This window comes from Haliotis asinina, chromosome 9 (assembly GCF_037392515.1).
Source record: "Haliotis asinina isolate JCU_RB_2024 chromosome 9, JCU_Hal_asi_v2, whole genome shotgun sequence".
NCBI classification, from domain to species: Eukaryota; Metazoa; Mollusca; class Gastropoda; order Lepetellida; family Haliotidae; genus Haliotis; species Haliotis asinina.
Genome location: NC_090288.1, coordinates 54214197 through 54230966, shown reverse-complemented (window position 1 = coordinate 54230966; position 16770 = coordinate 54214197). Strand labels below are relative to the sequence as shown.

At 40.0% G+C, this 16770-nt stretch overlaps 1 protein-coding gene across 3 annotated transcripts in view; it reads left to right on the top strand.

Annotated features, from left to right (window-relative positions):
• The window catches only part of LOC137296706 (metabotropic glutamate receptor 3-like), a 154918-nt gene that overhangs the window by 17781 nt on the left and 120367 nt on the right, over positions 1-16770 (top strand). The window contains exons 1-2 of one of the 3 annotated variants that reach the window (XM_067828532.1): positions 343-556; positions 4320-4545. The exons of 1 other annotated variant lie outside the window; for it this stretch is intronic. The gene's annotated coding sequence lies outside the window, so the exon portion shown is untranslated. Of the gene's footprint in view, positions 1-342; positions 557-4319; positions 4546-15697; positions 15784-16770 lie in introns of those variants that run through there. One more of the 3 variants, XM_067828534.1, reaches the window with a different exon arrangement.

The following is a 16770-nucleotide window of genomic DNA, read 5'->3' as shown; positions in this document are numbered from 1 at the left end:
ATTATTTGGAGAACAATAGTCCTAATAGTTATCATTATGAACTTCCAATTTTGCGGACAGATGTTAAAGAAAAACAAACAAACAAACAAACAAACAAGCAAGCAAGCAAAACACTCATTTGTAACTCATGTGTAAAGGAAAATCTGCCCATTTGTAACACTCCATTTGTTTAAATCATGATGTTTTTTTCGTCAGTGATATCCAGTTAAATATCCGCCAATCAGTGACAATAAAAGTGATAACAATGAAAGATAAAGCACTTCGTACTGGCGACATCTGGTATATTAAGGTGAGGAAGTAAGCTCCACGTCAATCTGTTGTCGTCACACTCGACTATTTCAGGTCCTGTTCACAATGGCTACCTTTCCAGCAATATTCCTCGCAGCGGACTTTAAACAACCGATTTGAACCTGACAAACCAGTGATCACCACCATGAACATCGATCTATACAACTCGGATACGATGACATGTGTCAGTAAAGTCAGCAAGCCAGACCAACCGATCCTGTTAGTTGCTTCTTACGACAAGGGTTGTGAAGATTTCTAACCCGGAGATGTATCCTTGAACTATGTTAGTGAGTGGGGTGGATTTACAACCGGTTTAAACAGTAATCGGGTGTAGTAAGCTGTGTTAGTGTAGGTCATAATGACACAGATCGGACAGTTTGATCTTAGTGTTCTTCTTGGTTTACGAGCTGACTGACAAAACTCCCATTCCAAATTATCCAAAAATTGCACTGACATTTGGAAAAAAAGCCTTTTTATCAGTAAGCTGAAACGAAGGAACTTCCATATTACAAGATATGGTTGAAAGCTAATTTGAACAAAAAAAGCCAAAACAACAACAACAAAAACAAACAAAAAACCCAAACAAACAAACAAAAAACCAAACAAAACCCCCAAAAACAAAAACAAACAAAAAAAATCCCTAAAAAACAAACAAGCAAAAAACAATTTAAAAAATTAATCACTTTATGCATGTATATCTTGTAATGTTTGAAGTGTTTCCTTTTCCATAAACTCAATTTTAGGCAGACATATTTCGTGAAGTATGTAACACACAGACAGAGCAATAAGCCGACCCAAAGGCACACAGTGTAGGAAGCGTGTTTGTTTGATTCGTGAGAAGTGATTATAGTTTGACGCAATATTCCAGCTATACAGCAGCTGCCTGTGAATAATCGGTCTGGACCAGACGATCCAGTGACCAACGCCATGAGTATCGATCTACGCAACTGGGATACGATGACCACCTAATCCCTTTACTCGCCTCTTACGACAAGCATGGATTATAAAAGAATCCTCACCGTTCGAATCCGGGACATCTGTCACTAAGATCGATACACACAATGTCATTTAAATTAATTAAACATATTTTGTCCTAAATAAGCCATGTGTGATACATACTTCGCATGTTCACGTTTATGAAGATGTGTATCTTTGAACACTACGTCATCAATCTCTAATCGTATTTGTATATTAATGTACTTAATACGTTTTGACATTCCTTGTTGTCGTCTCTGTCATCGATCTGTTTCAACATTAATACCAATGCCATCAACTTCATTACAAGCCCTGTTCTAAATAAATATTCAGGAAGTCAAATTACAGATGCTCACAAATCTCCAACCTACGATCTTCGTAAGGAAACCAGCTGCTTATTGAAACAGCTTCCTCTTAAAACAGACAATGTTCATTATCCCGTGTACTTAAATCCCACGTGTATTGACGCGTGTTGCCATGGAAACCCGAAATATAGCTGGATAACGACACGCCCATTATGCAATCGATACTCCCTCGCACGTTGAATGGAAGCAACGACAATATGAATGACAGCATTGTTCTCTGTTGATGTGCTAATGATATGTCTATTAACCTGGTTCAATGTATGGCATAGGTCATCTACCTTGAACCTTCAAACTGTATGACCAGTTTCATCACCCCAAGTCATCAGGGATGCTGTTTAAGTGAGCATGTTCTGATGACTGTTGCTTTCAGGTCTTTTTTTCAGGTCAAGGAGTCACCATTGCAGGTCAATTGTTTCATTTCGATCAATATTAATAGTACCGTGATGATTCCTGCTCAGCGTTAAACGGTGTTGCGTCAGTTTGTTCCCGCATGGCTTCAGTCAACAGTTACACCTGGTTTTAGTATAAAATAGTCATTATTGATACAAGCTTGTATATTTGTGGAAGTTTGAACTTCCATAAACCATTAACACGTAAAACATGTCAAGGCAATCTATGTCAATATGGACCCGTGTAGATCCGGGTCGGACTCCATCCTCAATAGCCCATGCTAGAGGCAACTAACGGGATCAGGTCGTTAGATTGATTTGATGAATATATGTCAGCAACTGCGTAGATTGATGCTCAGACTGTTGATCCAGTATTGTGTAAAAGAGGCACCAGATACCGACTTCACACATGGTACCCGTGTGGGAATTAAACCCGGGTCTTTGCGTGACGAGCGGACGCTTTAACCAAGAGGCTACAGCACTGCCCAAGTAAAGTGTGAAATGGATGCGGTTTTAAACATGTTCACTTCAAATAACGACACACAGTCCGTTCATTATATTCACTGCGACTGAAAATTAATGAAACAATTCATATTTGTGTTTGAAATACATATCTAGGACAATGAGAAATGAAAGCAATAGAAAATCATTAAGGATATATGCATATGTCACAACCTACCGTATAGTGTATGCCTATCGCCTCATTACATGATGGCGTGATTTATGGTGTACATTAGTCATAACAGCTGCCATGTGATATGAGGCTTAAAGTATTGTCCACGTGTATTGTTAATGACACGTATTTCACGTGTTCGTTGCGTATGTTTGTCACGTGAACGGTATTGAACATTTCGTCACGTTGGCTGCTGAAAGTAGTATTACTGTTGTCACGGGTAATTCTTCTGATACATTTGCACCATATTCTCTTGATAGTACACTGGCCGCACCCTGGGTTAGAACTGGTCGTGAGTTTAGAATGGGTTGTTAGTTACCATAACAGTTTGATCAGGCTCACTGACATGATTGACACATGTCATCGAATCCCAATTGCGTAGATCGATGATCATGACATTGATCACTGAATTGTCTGGTTTAGACCCGACTGTTAACAGACCACCTCCATATAGCTGAGTGCGTCTTTTAGTTAAAAAGCCCAACCAACATAAACAGTATCGTGTCAACATACCTGAAATGGGAGGGGCGGTGGTGTAGCCTAGTGGTTAAAGCGTTCGCTCGTCACGCCGAAAACCCGCGTTCGATTCCCCACATGGGTACAATGTGTGAAGCCCATTTTCTGGTGTCCCCCGCCGTGATAATGCTGGAATATTGCTAAAAGCGGCGTAAAACTAGACTCACTCACTCACTAGCTGAAATGGGATGGTACATATTTATTAACTCTCATAAATAACTTTTCCTATTTAGGAGATAAACGTGGATGTTTATCTCCTAAACAGACGTTCGGTTTTAAATTAAATTTGGAGCTATTATAATTTCACAGTATACCCCTGAGTCCAACACAGTGCGTTTATCTCGATTCTACCATAACTGCGGTATTACGATTTTGTGAGATATAATACACAGTGTGTTGGAAAATCAGAGGTATATAACGTGATGATATACATGTACCTCTTAATGACGATTAATCAAACAGAATCCAGTATTTTCTGACGTCATTGTATATTAATGTCAAGTACCTTCACAAGATACAGCCTCTGTATGATACATGTCCTGATCATGATAATCCTTTCATATCCCCTGCGGCCTCTTTAGTGATTTCCTTTGATCTCACTATTGTTGTTTGGTTTGAACGTGAGTATTTGTCGAGTATGATTGTAAGGTTGCACAAGCGTGGAACACAACTGTTGCAATGTCGATGCTGGCTATTGAATTGACAACATCTGTTGATGGACATCGCACGGAAACATCGCAATTAACTGTTAGTGCTTGGCGGTTAGAAATTTTCGAAGCTGTGTCACATTAGAGAAAACCACTATAGGGAAAATGAGTGACGTCTCTCTCTCTCTCACTCTATCACCCCCTACTCCCACACTCTCTCTCTCGTCTTTCTCTCATTGTATGTGGGTGTGTCGTAATCTCTTACTCCATGACTACATTTACACCTAACATCCCCACAACTAGGAACGATGGATGAATGTGAATGTTGAATATGATAAGAACATGTATCATAGAAACATATCAGAATGTCACATATATTTTTAAATTTGATACAAGGTTGGTAAAATTAAATGAAACATCAGTAAAACAAATTGTCATTGTGAAACGTATCCTTAATCAGATTCAGGTGAAACTGAAGCGGTTTATGGATAGTCGAGAACATTCGCTGAAATACAACCTACAGCTGTGGAACTAGGATCTCCATCAATATCAACATGATTATTGGCCTGCTATCTTGCACCTAGTAATCTGTAGGAACTCACGACAACACGATTACACAGTCAAATCTGATCCCCCCTAAAGATCGTCAGAAGACTGATGATCTAGTCTCGACCACCATTCCAGGAGTTGAGGTGAGTGTGCTCTATTGCATCGTATTCTTTGAAGTTGCAGTTTAGTTCCTGAGTTGGCGGACGCGATACTGCCAGTGTGGTTTCAGGCCAACTTACTTAGACGGTTTCTTGAGCTGATTAGACTGGTCTGGTGTTCCTGGGAACTGATTAATGTACCTTCAGGGCCATGTCAGTTCATATAATGACCTGAATTTAGCTTTTATCACACCAAGTCACAATTACAGAGTTAAGCTTCAAGGAGATCATGTTTGGTTTTGTTCAAATTCTCACTGTGGCAATATAGGTTTTCCATGTTTTTGAATTGCTAATATGATAAAACATTCGTTATTCTTATTGTATGGACATAAAAAATATGATAAAAACAATGAATAATGATTTGTAAAAATGCACACTACGTCGTTTGAAGTGGCTTTAAGAATGGCGCCATTCGATTGAAACAGATGTCTTCTTATTCACAAATTTGTTCGTGACAAGATCGATGGACTACACAAGTATCACACCAACCATACGGATGCCCCGTGGGCATGTATTTACACCTGTAAACTGTTATCTCATACTGCATTGTTTATCACTGAAAAGGTCTGGTGGAAGACAACGCTTCGTTAACCTTTAGTCGGTGAACATCAGGTTTGGGCGCGGAATACACTTATAGGTATGCCAGTCAAAAGTAGGACGCTGAAAATGCCATATGTTGTTTGTTGTTTAACGACGCTGTCAGCTCGGCACCGTCACATCAACACCGCGACACGCGTCTTGTTAAATATCTAGTCTGTACCACACAATTCGGTTAATGTTATTGTAAGCAACGAGGTCACACAATTTTCAAAATCAGGCTAGCTATTCTCGAACTGTTCGTAGCGCTACGAACTTCTTAAATCCAGTCTTAACACACTGCATTGACTACGGTCAAAATTAAGAATTCTTACGGCTACGAACGTTTAGAGAATAAGGGGCCACGGTCCAATTCCACAAAGTCTTCGTGAAACTACGTCATTCGTAAGTCCATGATAAACTATTGAGCTACGACAGGTCGTAACGTTAAGAACGCGTTAAGGATCGAGATCCTGACCACGACTTTTACGACCAACATAGGTTTAAAGGGCCCCTTGCCCCTAATCCCCTCGTAGACGAAAGCCCATCGACTATTTAGTCAATGGTGTGAGAGAAAGGTGTATCAGTTTTATTGATATATTTAAACCCAGTCATGTTAACGCTAGATCGCTTAAAGGTACACAGTCGGTTATAAAGGTATTTGTTAACTGTTAACCACCCAAACGTCTGTGAGTTTCAAGGATATCTGTCAACATATATCATTGCTTTCTCTCATATGAATGTCTCTCATATGCACGGTTTCACTGAAACGTCTATGCTTCGTACGTTCATCCCCCGCTTGTATTCTTCTCATATGTTTATATGTCACATGAAACCCTTGCATACAAGTGTATATCAGACATATATTTATCTGTCTCTTTGTGCTTCCCTCGCTCTATCTTCCTCTCTCTGTCTCTCCGTTAGACACACATGCTCATATTATGTAGCCTACTTTCATGTGAAGTAGTTCCCTATCATCCACATGTACCCCAATCAGACATATCAGTTATGAGTGAGTGAGTGAGTTTAAGTTTAACAGTATCATAGCAGGGGACATCAAATTAGATATACTAGTGTATATCGGCCAAACATACTTGAACATGTATATCCATCAGAAACTACTGTGTATCCACCAAACTAGCTGTACTAGTATATATCGGTCAAGCATACTAGAACATGAATATCCACCAGAATCTAGTGTATATCCACCAAATTAGATATACTAGTGTATATCGGTCAAGTATACTTGAATATGTATAATTATCGATCAAAATTGTTTATTAGCCCAACGTACGTTTGTATATCGATCGGACATCGTTGTGTACATTAGTCCAACAACAGAGTGGGTGTTATAAAAACGGTTATTTTGGTTAAAAACCGTCAATATGCACATGGATCAGAGACCTATGAAGGTCATTGGTAGAATAGGCCTTCAGCAACCCATGCTTGCCACAAAATGCGACTATGCTTATCGTAAGGGCGACTAACGGGATCGGGTGGCCAGACTCGCTGACACATATCATTGGTTCCAAATTGCGCAGATCGATGTTCATGTTGTTGATCACTGAATTGTCTGGGCCAGCCTCGATTATTTACAGACCGCCGTCATATACCTGGAACATTGCTGAGAGCGGCGTAACACAAAACTCACTCACTCATGAATCAGAAGCACAAATCATGCACATATATACAGTTCAAGCAACAAAGATCAATACAAACCCGAAATATATACCACAATATTACCAATGAGATATTTAAAGTTTAATAGTAACAGTAATGCTTGAGCACATGGTCTGAACATTTTGTTAAATTGGTTGAAATAATGCCATTAGTAAGTTATGCTTGAAAGACAACGTGACTAGCAGCTTGTACTTAGCTAGAGGCGAAGATTTACTATTGCTAAGCAACGTAAATATGTAAGCACTAACACTTTGTGACATATATCCACGAACAGACATTAATATAGTAGCTAAATATAGTATCCATATTTAAGCGTTGTTGTCAATAACGTGTTCATCTCAAACATGTTTCAGGCTAACGGTAATTTAATTGTTAGGAAATTCAACAGGTGTTGAGTGAAATATTCGATTTAAACACAACGTAATTTGTTATGATCGATGTTTAACAAAGGCAATAACAATGATTCATCACATGTTTTGCTTTGATTAAATAATATAGACGGAAAACGTGCTGTTCCGTGAGAAAATCTTTAAATTGATAAATGGTAAATGTGAATGATGTTTGCTTGTGGTTTGGTGATTGCTTTGCGTGCGATCTGTCAAAAGGTGTCCAGTCAGTGATTCAGACTGATGACGTTTACCGCAGACAATGTTGACAGCGCCCTTCTTGGTACATGCATACATGTGTCGCGTGGATGCCGTATATAAGTTACATTGGCACGTTAATGCAGTTGGTGTTGTGTAAAATGGGCGGTGTGAAGACTAGTACAGGTATTTACGGGTTACAGAAGGTCAGTAAGTGAGTGGGTTTAGTTTTATGACGTTTTAAACTACATTCCAGCAATATCACGACGGGGAACACCAGAAATTCTCGGTGTACCGATGTTGAGAATAGAGCCAGGGTCATCAGCGTGAAGGGCAACGCTTTAGCCACTAGACTACCCCACCCCACCTTGACATGTCAGTATGTAGCGTTAGACACAGAGCAACATGTAGTGTTACATATTGCCAATAATTAATGAAGTTAGTATTTATGTAGCGCCTTTTCATCACTTTTACATCTTAGGCAACGGCAGTGTCAAAAGGTGAAATTGTAAGTCAGAAGTTCGAATAGTTCAAGGCCTTCGATGTTCCGAATGCTTGGTGACAAGTTATTCCACAGACACGATCCTTCTTCACAAGGAAGATTTGTCACCGAAATTCTTCCGAAATGCTTTTCTCTCGTCAGTTGAGTAGGGTATCAGTGATCTTCTGGTATTGTGAAATCACGTCACTGATGTATACTGGAACCAGATGGCTGAGAGAGTCGATTACAAAGATGATTCCGATGATTCTGTGCCTGATGGGTAGCCAGTGGAGATCAAGTACTGGAGAGACGTGCATTGTGCGGTGTGTCTCAGTAATGAGACGACCACCAGAGTTGAGGACTCTCTGTTATTTGTCTAGTGTTTTCGCTGAGTATACATGAGGGAAACCATTGGAATTGTCTCACAGTGATGTCACAAAGGCATGGACGACTACCGTAACTGTCTCACCAAACTAAATATGCTTTATGGTTCAACTTCTTTATTATACAAGGTCACAACGTTTCGAGACAGTTCCTAGTCTCTTCTTCAGGTGAAGCACTTCTCGAAACGTTGTGACCTTGTATAATGAAGAAGTTGAACCATAAAGCATATTTAGTTTGATTCCACCAACTTCTAACTGCCTTTGAAACAACTGCTTTCTCACCAATGTACCTTTTGGTTGGACAGATGCTTCCTGTATTTGCAGCATGGCATGTAGTGCTGTTTTAAATGAAATTTGCAAGGTTCAACATACTTAGATATATCCTGGTAAATACACTAGTATGGTATTTGGAACTATTTAGTGTTCTACGTGTTCGGGTACATTGTGTGTAGTGGTCATCATGCAGTTTTGTATTCAGTAAAACATGCACTGGTATAGAAAATCAGTTAAATACAGTAAATAATGCACTGGTATATGAAATAAATGTGTTATAAACAATGTGTTATACAGAAAGGAACGTAGTGTTAAATCAGTTAACGTAAGAAGCTAAAATCCAAGCCAGACATCAGGGCTGGTAAATCCATTTAAATGAAAATAGCTGAAATATTAGTTACACAGTCTTTTTCAAATACACCCGAGTCCGAGTTTGCAGACCTCCGCGCATCGATGGTATCGCAGTTTTAGTGATAATATATGTCAACACAGTGCTTGGAATTTGTGATACGCTGGTTCAATGTTAAAACTGTAATCGTGAACTGATGTCAAGTCTAAATGTAACGCTGAATTGAAAAAAATGGATTTTAAGATATGGTGAATTTACGTGAATGATTGGAACATGTTATCAAAATGTTTACCAGACCATGGGGCGGTCTGGCTGTAAATTTACACCGACCGTCAGAAATCGGTCGGTCGGAAGGGTCTTATTTCATACATTGGTTGTACGGGATCAGACAAGTAGTACACATGTTGTGCATGGTATGGACCTAGCTCTCTTACAGCTAAGGTCGTAGGTACATTAACATTGACTTAAGACAATTTGAGCTCCAAGGGAGCTTCGAAAATCTAGGTCCAGGTGTGTAATGTTATGTGCAGTAGGGAATGCAATGTTGTATAGAGAACATATATACAGTAAACTCCCTGGATCTCGATCTCGAACCCCAAGGTACCATCAAGGTTGAAGATATCGTGTGATTCGAGATTGAACTACATTGTATATACGCACATTGTGTACAATCTACTCCATATACATTGAACTTGTATACGGCAACATAGAAAACACACAATCTCTACTTTCATTCTTCTTCATTTCGCAGTAATCATCATGATCATCATACACAAGATGCATAATTAAAAGCAAAAAATATGTGTAAGTAAAGACGAATTCTAAAAATTGTTACATGTACATATACCTGTAATAAAGAGCACACTAGTGTACGTCACTCAGCAGTCACATCGATCATGTAATAGTGACTGTCATACAAAAATTGATATACGGAAAAAGTCACTGATGGATTTCTGTACTTCACCAAAAACGCAGATACAATAATGCTGAAAAGAAAATATACACCTAAACAAGTACATAAAAACTTCGCAAAGTGAAAACTTAAGAAATTATCCATACTGAGCCATGCTACCGATGTAAAGACCCACCTTTTCACAGAACAAGCTGAACCACAATATTACGATTCGCATAAACGCAGCATAAAATCGAAAAACGGCATTTTTGTGTGTAACACGGAATGCACGTGCATTTTGGCGGTATAAATCAGTCGATGGGACACGTTAGGGACACGTTAAGGACACGTTAAGGACACCGTCATCAGCAAAACACGATAGGTGTGCCATGTTTCAGCGAAGTTCAACGAGAGGGAGCTGTCGGAATGGTGCAGCAAGGAGCGACCAACACTGACATTGCCAGAACCTTTGGATGCACAAGAGCAACCGTCTTCAGACTGATGCAGCGACTCAGGCAGACAGGTAGCACATCACTGAAGATCGGCACACCCGGACCATTCACCTCCGCAATCGGTTCGTTACGGCAACGTCAACGACGGCGACGACACTAGGGTACCAGATAAGTCGACACACCGTCTACCGTCGACTACGTCAAGAAGGTTTTAGGACACGTCGACCTTACTGTGGAGTTCATCTGACACCTCAAAACCGACGGCGGCGACTGACGTGGGCCAGGCGGGTTCTACGCTGACAGAGGCGTGAATGGGCATGGGTGATGCTCTCCGACGAGAGCATGTTTTGCCTCTACAGAAATGACGGTCAAAATTCAAAAACAATTCAATGATATTTGTTTCCGTTTTGATTTAATGTCTAATCAAAGAGGTGTATGCTTTCTTTTGAGCATTAGTTTATATGTCAGTCGGACAACAGGAAATATAGTTTCAGCTGAAACCTCTGAAACCTCAAAGGTGCCGTAGTCCGCTGTAGGTAATTTGACAGTGAAAACATTGATTTATGCAAAATTATCCAATAACTATTAGTGACTTCATTGTTCCCATGTTTAATTAGCATTCAGTCCGCCAGTTGGAATGGCGATGCCACGTTTGTCTGAAAACGTTGAAATAAGTTCCTGAGTTTGACCTTTCTTATTTGCATCCTGTCGTGAAACCTACCCATCCTAACATAACGTGTCGTAACTTTGTCTCATCCATCTTCAGAGGTTTGGGCAATTTGTCAAATATGACGTTTACTGAGAAAACAAAATGTTAAATGCTGGACTTCTTCTATGATAACGTTTATGTAGGATTTTGTGGAAAACATTTAGGCAGGTAGTAGGCAATTCCTTATTGTGACTTTACCATGTATTCCGGCAATTTATCCCATGTAGAATTGATTGGCCTGCGCATGTATTTGTGACTGATACAACGAGTCGAGCACGTTTTGTTGGTCTTTTCCCACACACCTTCTATCATCCATGTGTGATAGTCATTAAAAGGTCATGGTATTAATTACGTTGGAACCGTTCAGGTTATTATGCATAAGGAAATAATTTCTCGCTTTACAGTTTTTCATACCTTCAAGAAGCTACAACAGGTGTCACGAATTTAAGATACATTAGGGGAGATAAGGATGTGTCCATGAGATGTAGCCATGCACTGAAACACGCTGACCTTTGACTTACATCGGTCAAATCCACAATCCACAGAAACAGGAAACGGCAAATCATGCCATCGTTTATCTCGGCACAAGTGTTCATGTGTAAACTGTTCACTGCTATTTCCGAATGTTCATCAAACGAAACCTTCTCTGTTATCACAACAAACATACAGAGGCCAGGGGTCTCTCTGTAAACTGGCAAGCTTCGACATGGAGCATGTAATCGTGTGTTATGGCCACACGATTAGTGAGAACGGCAGTGTTTGAGTTCACTGCATGTGGTGAAGTGTCGTTTGTAAATGTTATGGTAGTTGAGACCCAAAACATTTATTGCATGTGTTAGTTAAAAAACAACATACATTATGCACGATTACGTAAGTAATAGTTGATAGTGAAATCAGAGGGCAGCGGTGTTGTGTTGTGTGCGCTATCCGCGTTTAACCCCCCAAAATATTTTTCAGCTAGTTATTTCAATACATGTATTTTGTTAAATGCACGTTTTAAGCTGATAAGTGGCATTTTGCCGAGAAGAACATAAGTGTCAATCATGTAAGTTCAACATTCGTATTTTTATTTTAACAATCCACTTTCAAAATTGCACCATCGACCAGCAGACTGAGCTAGCAAGGGGAAAGGACTACAATACAATGCACTTTAATTTCTGCAGACAGCATAAACTCGATGCGATGTCATATGTTTTTAGAGAAAAAGAATACGCAGTTGGCAAATAAGAGACTTTTTGTCATCGATTTACTTTTTTCATCTAACTTACCACCTGAAGCTCCACGAGCAACATGATTACGTTGGAGACAGCATGACAAATGGTAACCTGCGTTCCGCCTTCCATGTATTATTGGTACACATATATACATATGGAAATTAATTAAGCAACACCAAATTCAAAGACACATAAAAACTTAACAAAGTTTAACGAAGTAATTTTGATGATTGATTATTCAATTTTGATGTATTGACATACAGCATGAGCTTTTCATGGGTTGATATGACGCGCGTGAAGCTTGCACAGCGCACGTGCATTGCTTTAACCTCAACTTTCGAAAAATGCACTTTTTCCCTGGGGTGTTTACAAGCGCAGGTTGTCGATTGCATTCGGTTTTTCATTCATTTCAATGTCATGGCACGTAGGAAATTATCAGAGGCCACTCGTTGGCAAATAATCGGCATGAGGAATGCTGGTATGTCTCTAAGACAAATCGGGACTCAAATCGGACGACATCATTCCATAATTTCAAAACTTTTGAAAAAATACCGGGCCACTAATGAAGTTAAAGACCTGCCTAGACCAGGAAGACCCAGGAAGACCACAGTCCGGGAGGACAGAGCTTTACTGAGACTTGTACGGCGCAGGTCCTTCGACTCGAGCTCTCGGTTGAGACAGGAGTGGCTTCCAGGGAGACCCATCTCGAACAGGACTGTTCGGAATCGTCTGAAAGCTGCAGGATACCGGGCAAGGAGGCCAATCAAGCGACCCAGACTGTCTCCAGCCCATAAGGCAGCCCGACTGGCCTGGTGTAATGACCGTTTGCACTGGAACATTGCCTCTTGGAGGAAGGTCCATTTCTCAGATGAGAGCCGGTTCTTGCTGCACATGGTGGACGGTCGTACTCGGGTCTGGAGGCAGAGGAACACAGCAATGGCTCCACGGAACATCCAGGAGACTGTGGCCTTTGGGGGAGGTTCCGTTATGGTATGGGGGTGCATTTCCATGAACTGCAAGTTGGATATCATTACCATCCGTGGCAACCTTAACGGTGTTCGTTACCAACAGGAGGTTCTTGACAGGGCTGTGGTACCTCATTTTGAGAACCATCCTCTGGCAACGAGACCCATATTTATGGACGACAATGCTAGACCTCACAGGGCGCATGCTGTAAATGATTTTTTGCGGCAAAATGCAATTGACAGAATTCCATGGCCTGCCATGAGCCCTGACCTCAACCCCATTGAACATTTGTGGGACTTTATTGGCCGTCGTGTGAGGCAGAGAGACCCACCAGTCCATAATCTCAACGAATTGACGGCTGCCCTGCATGAGGAGTGGAACAGGATCCCCCAGAATCAGATCCGGAGACTCATCCAAGGAATGAGGAGGCGTCTGGAATCGGTGGTGCGTGCGCAGGGAGGACACACTAGATATTGATGAAAGTCGGTGTGCAGACTCTCAGATGACTGTTCTTTCTTTCCATGTGACATTTGTGTTAATACGCCTGACAACAACGTCTGTGGATGAATAGTAAATTGTGTCCATTTTTTCATGAATTTAAGACAGTTTTAAGAATTTGGATTTCGTTGCAATAAAGCAAAGTCTTGATACTTTTTCCCTTTAAGTTGTTTGTCAGAGATCGTCTGTTGAATAAAAAAGTGTCAAACTATATCAACCCGGCATATTTTGATTGTCAGAACACTTCAAAGTTGCTCCAATAGAAAAAATTGGGGTGTTGCTTGATTAATTTCCAGGTGTATATGTTATGATGATTCGCTGTTATTGCTATTGACTGTTGATTTATTGATATACGTACATGAAGGATTTTTGCTTTCATTTAATTTTCACGTTTTGCTTGTTTGATCTCTCTATCCGAACGATTTTCGAGTGAAACCAAAACGCCCGGATAAACGGGGTTCCACTGTATTGTTTGGGATAAAATGGAAGTTGGTAAGCATTATTTTACGACTAACGATAACCACCTGCCAGAAGTTTCAGTTGCACAATAGAATCAAAACGATAATTGTGAAAATATCCATTGTCCTGAAACACTTGAAATAAAACTGATGCGAGACCATAATCATCACATGAAGGGAGACAATCCACGAAACGTCACTGATGTTTTAAGCATATCTGTAACACAGAAACGTTTTTGGTTTCAATTAAATTTCTGCGATTTCCAAAGTGAAATAAATTCAGTGTTTAAATATATAGTAAGGGATATGCTGTCTACATATGATAGTATTCTTTCCCGAAACATGCTCTGAATAGCGGAGAACATACATTAATAATTTTCAAAACATACAAACTTCAACATGAGCTCTACAAATCCCCCCATGTGAAAAGAAATAATTCCATCTTCACTTCAAAGCAATATATGCCAATAGAGTAAAATTATTTTGAGTCCTTTTAGACGCGGGGAAAAAGTTTAAAATCAATAATGTTCAGCTCTCTGATTGATGCTTTGGTTCTTTATAATTCATTGGATTGGAAGAGATATGCCTTTGTCAGTTAGCTATGTACTGTGAACTTACTTCAATGACACTTTGCCGACATTCTTCCCGTAGATAAGACATAATTATGACATGCATGATTTTGCGAAATAAGAATGGTTGTACAGAAACGGCAAAGTGCTGCTTCTGATTGCACATGACACAAATGCTTGATAACCAGATTAATTTTTTCCCATTTGAAAGTAGCTCTACAAGAAAGCTTCGAAAATCTTGGCCCAGGTGTCTGTCGAGTCTGTCGGTACTATTCGCCTTGTTGAAGCAGTTTTATTAAAGCAGTTTTCTGATTTCATTAATGAATCATAATTTTTAATATTGTGGTTACCTGCATGGCGGCTTCTTTAAATTAAGGTTAGAACTATGCTATTCGTGATAAATTAGTTTATTAAGCAGAAGACAAGACGTGTTTTCGTTTTTCTTTAGGAAAATGTCAGTAAACTCTCATACTGTAAACATTTCGCAGTTTTGTAACAGCGACATGACAATAAGCATTGGAAAGTATTAAAATTGAAAACAAACAAGCAAATGTTAATCTTTAAGCAGTGCGTCCTTGTTATTTCCTGTTATGTCAAGCGATGCAAGGACATGGGGTACTGAAGTGTATGTGCATTACATTCAAATATCATGAATATTTTATTCCCCACATAGATGCAATGTGTGAATTCCATTTTCGGTGTCACCCCCACTCCGTCATATTGCTGGAATGTTGCTGGAATATTGCTGGACTATTGCAAAAAGCCGCGTAAGACCATACTCACTCAGTCCGATGTAGCGGAACATGCTTAACCTTTCAGACTGTCAATTCATCTAATTTTCATCACTAATTTGCTCTTTTAACCCAGCGGAAGCTGTTTTGTAGCTTTGACGTTTTCGAGTTCATCATCTGAACTATAGTAAACAATTGTGATTAATAATCTTTGCAATTTTGTCAGTATTAATGTCACACGGGACTGGGAACAAACGGTTTCGTGAAACACATGGCATCGTGGCCGACACATCACTAGTTGACAACTAGTGCCCCTCTGGTGCCTGAATGTTGGTAGAGAAGTGCCACCATTCGGCAATGGAGTAGTATACCCGCTTTACTTGAGACAAAGAACCACTCACCATCGAGGTGAGTACTGCTGACAATACCTTCTTTCTGTTCTTCCTGTGAACGAAACCAGGAACCATTTGGTCTAAGCTCCTGTTCACTTACAGCAACAGTTATCCTTAAGCATTTACCCATACCATCTACCGCATGCACTCTCTCATTACACTCCCTCAACGATGACACCATCGTCTGTAACGTTTATGCTATCGTCTGCTGTAACGTCGGTTGAAACCTTGATGCTATCTTCTGCTGTAACGTCGGTTAAAACTTTGATATTTTGTCTGCTGTAACGTCTGTTAAAACCCTGAAAAACATTTCCTGTAACGTAGTTAACATCTTTGGTGACTACATCCGCTGTAACGTCGGTAACAACGTCAATAAACTACCTGTAATAAAGTCCTCACATACACTGATAATAACAATTAAGAAACGAATGTCATCACTGAAGAATATGAAGTTTTGGTTATCTGATGAAAAGGTTTCTTTTGGGCATAAACGGCAAAAAATGGTGGAACTAAGACTGGAATAGTGGTTAGCAATGATGACAAACGATGCGGGCAAAAACGGTAAGTATGTCCTGTTCCTCCGGTCACTTTGACCACAACTTAACTTATCAGTTCGACTTAAGAAACAAAGTACTCATGCTTTTCGACACGGCATGTAAACAACCGATTTATACCAGGCAGTGCAGTGAAGGTAGATGAACACAAAATCGAACAAAGTTGCCATTTAGCCGAAGCCCAAATTAATGGTTTTGTTGTAGAAGAGCAACGATGGGACAACAAGTAAATGCCTCACAATATTTGAATAAAGTTAACCATAAAAATTGAAGACATTTGCCAGATGTTGTAATAATTAGAATATTACAAACGGATGATGTATATGCATAATACAAGCTCAGCCCAGCAAGAGGCGTCCACTTTCACCAGTACCACCAGTGCCACCAGTGCCGCTAGTACCACATTCTCGGACATGGTATAACCGGAAGGTACTGGAACAGGTGTCTTT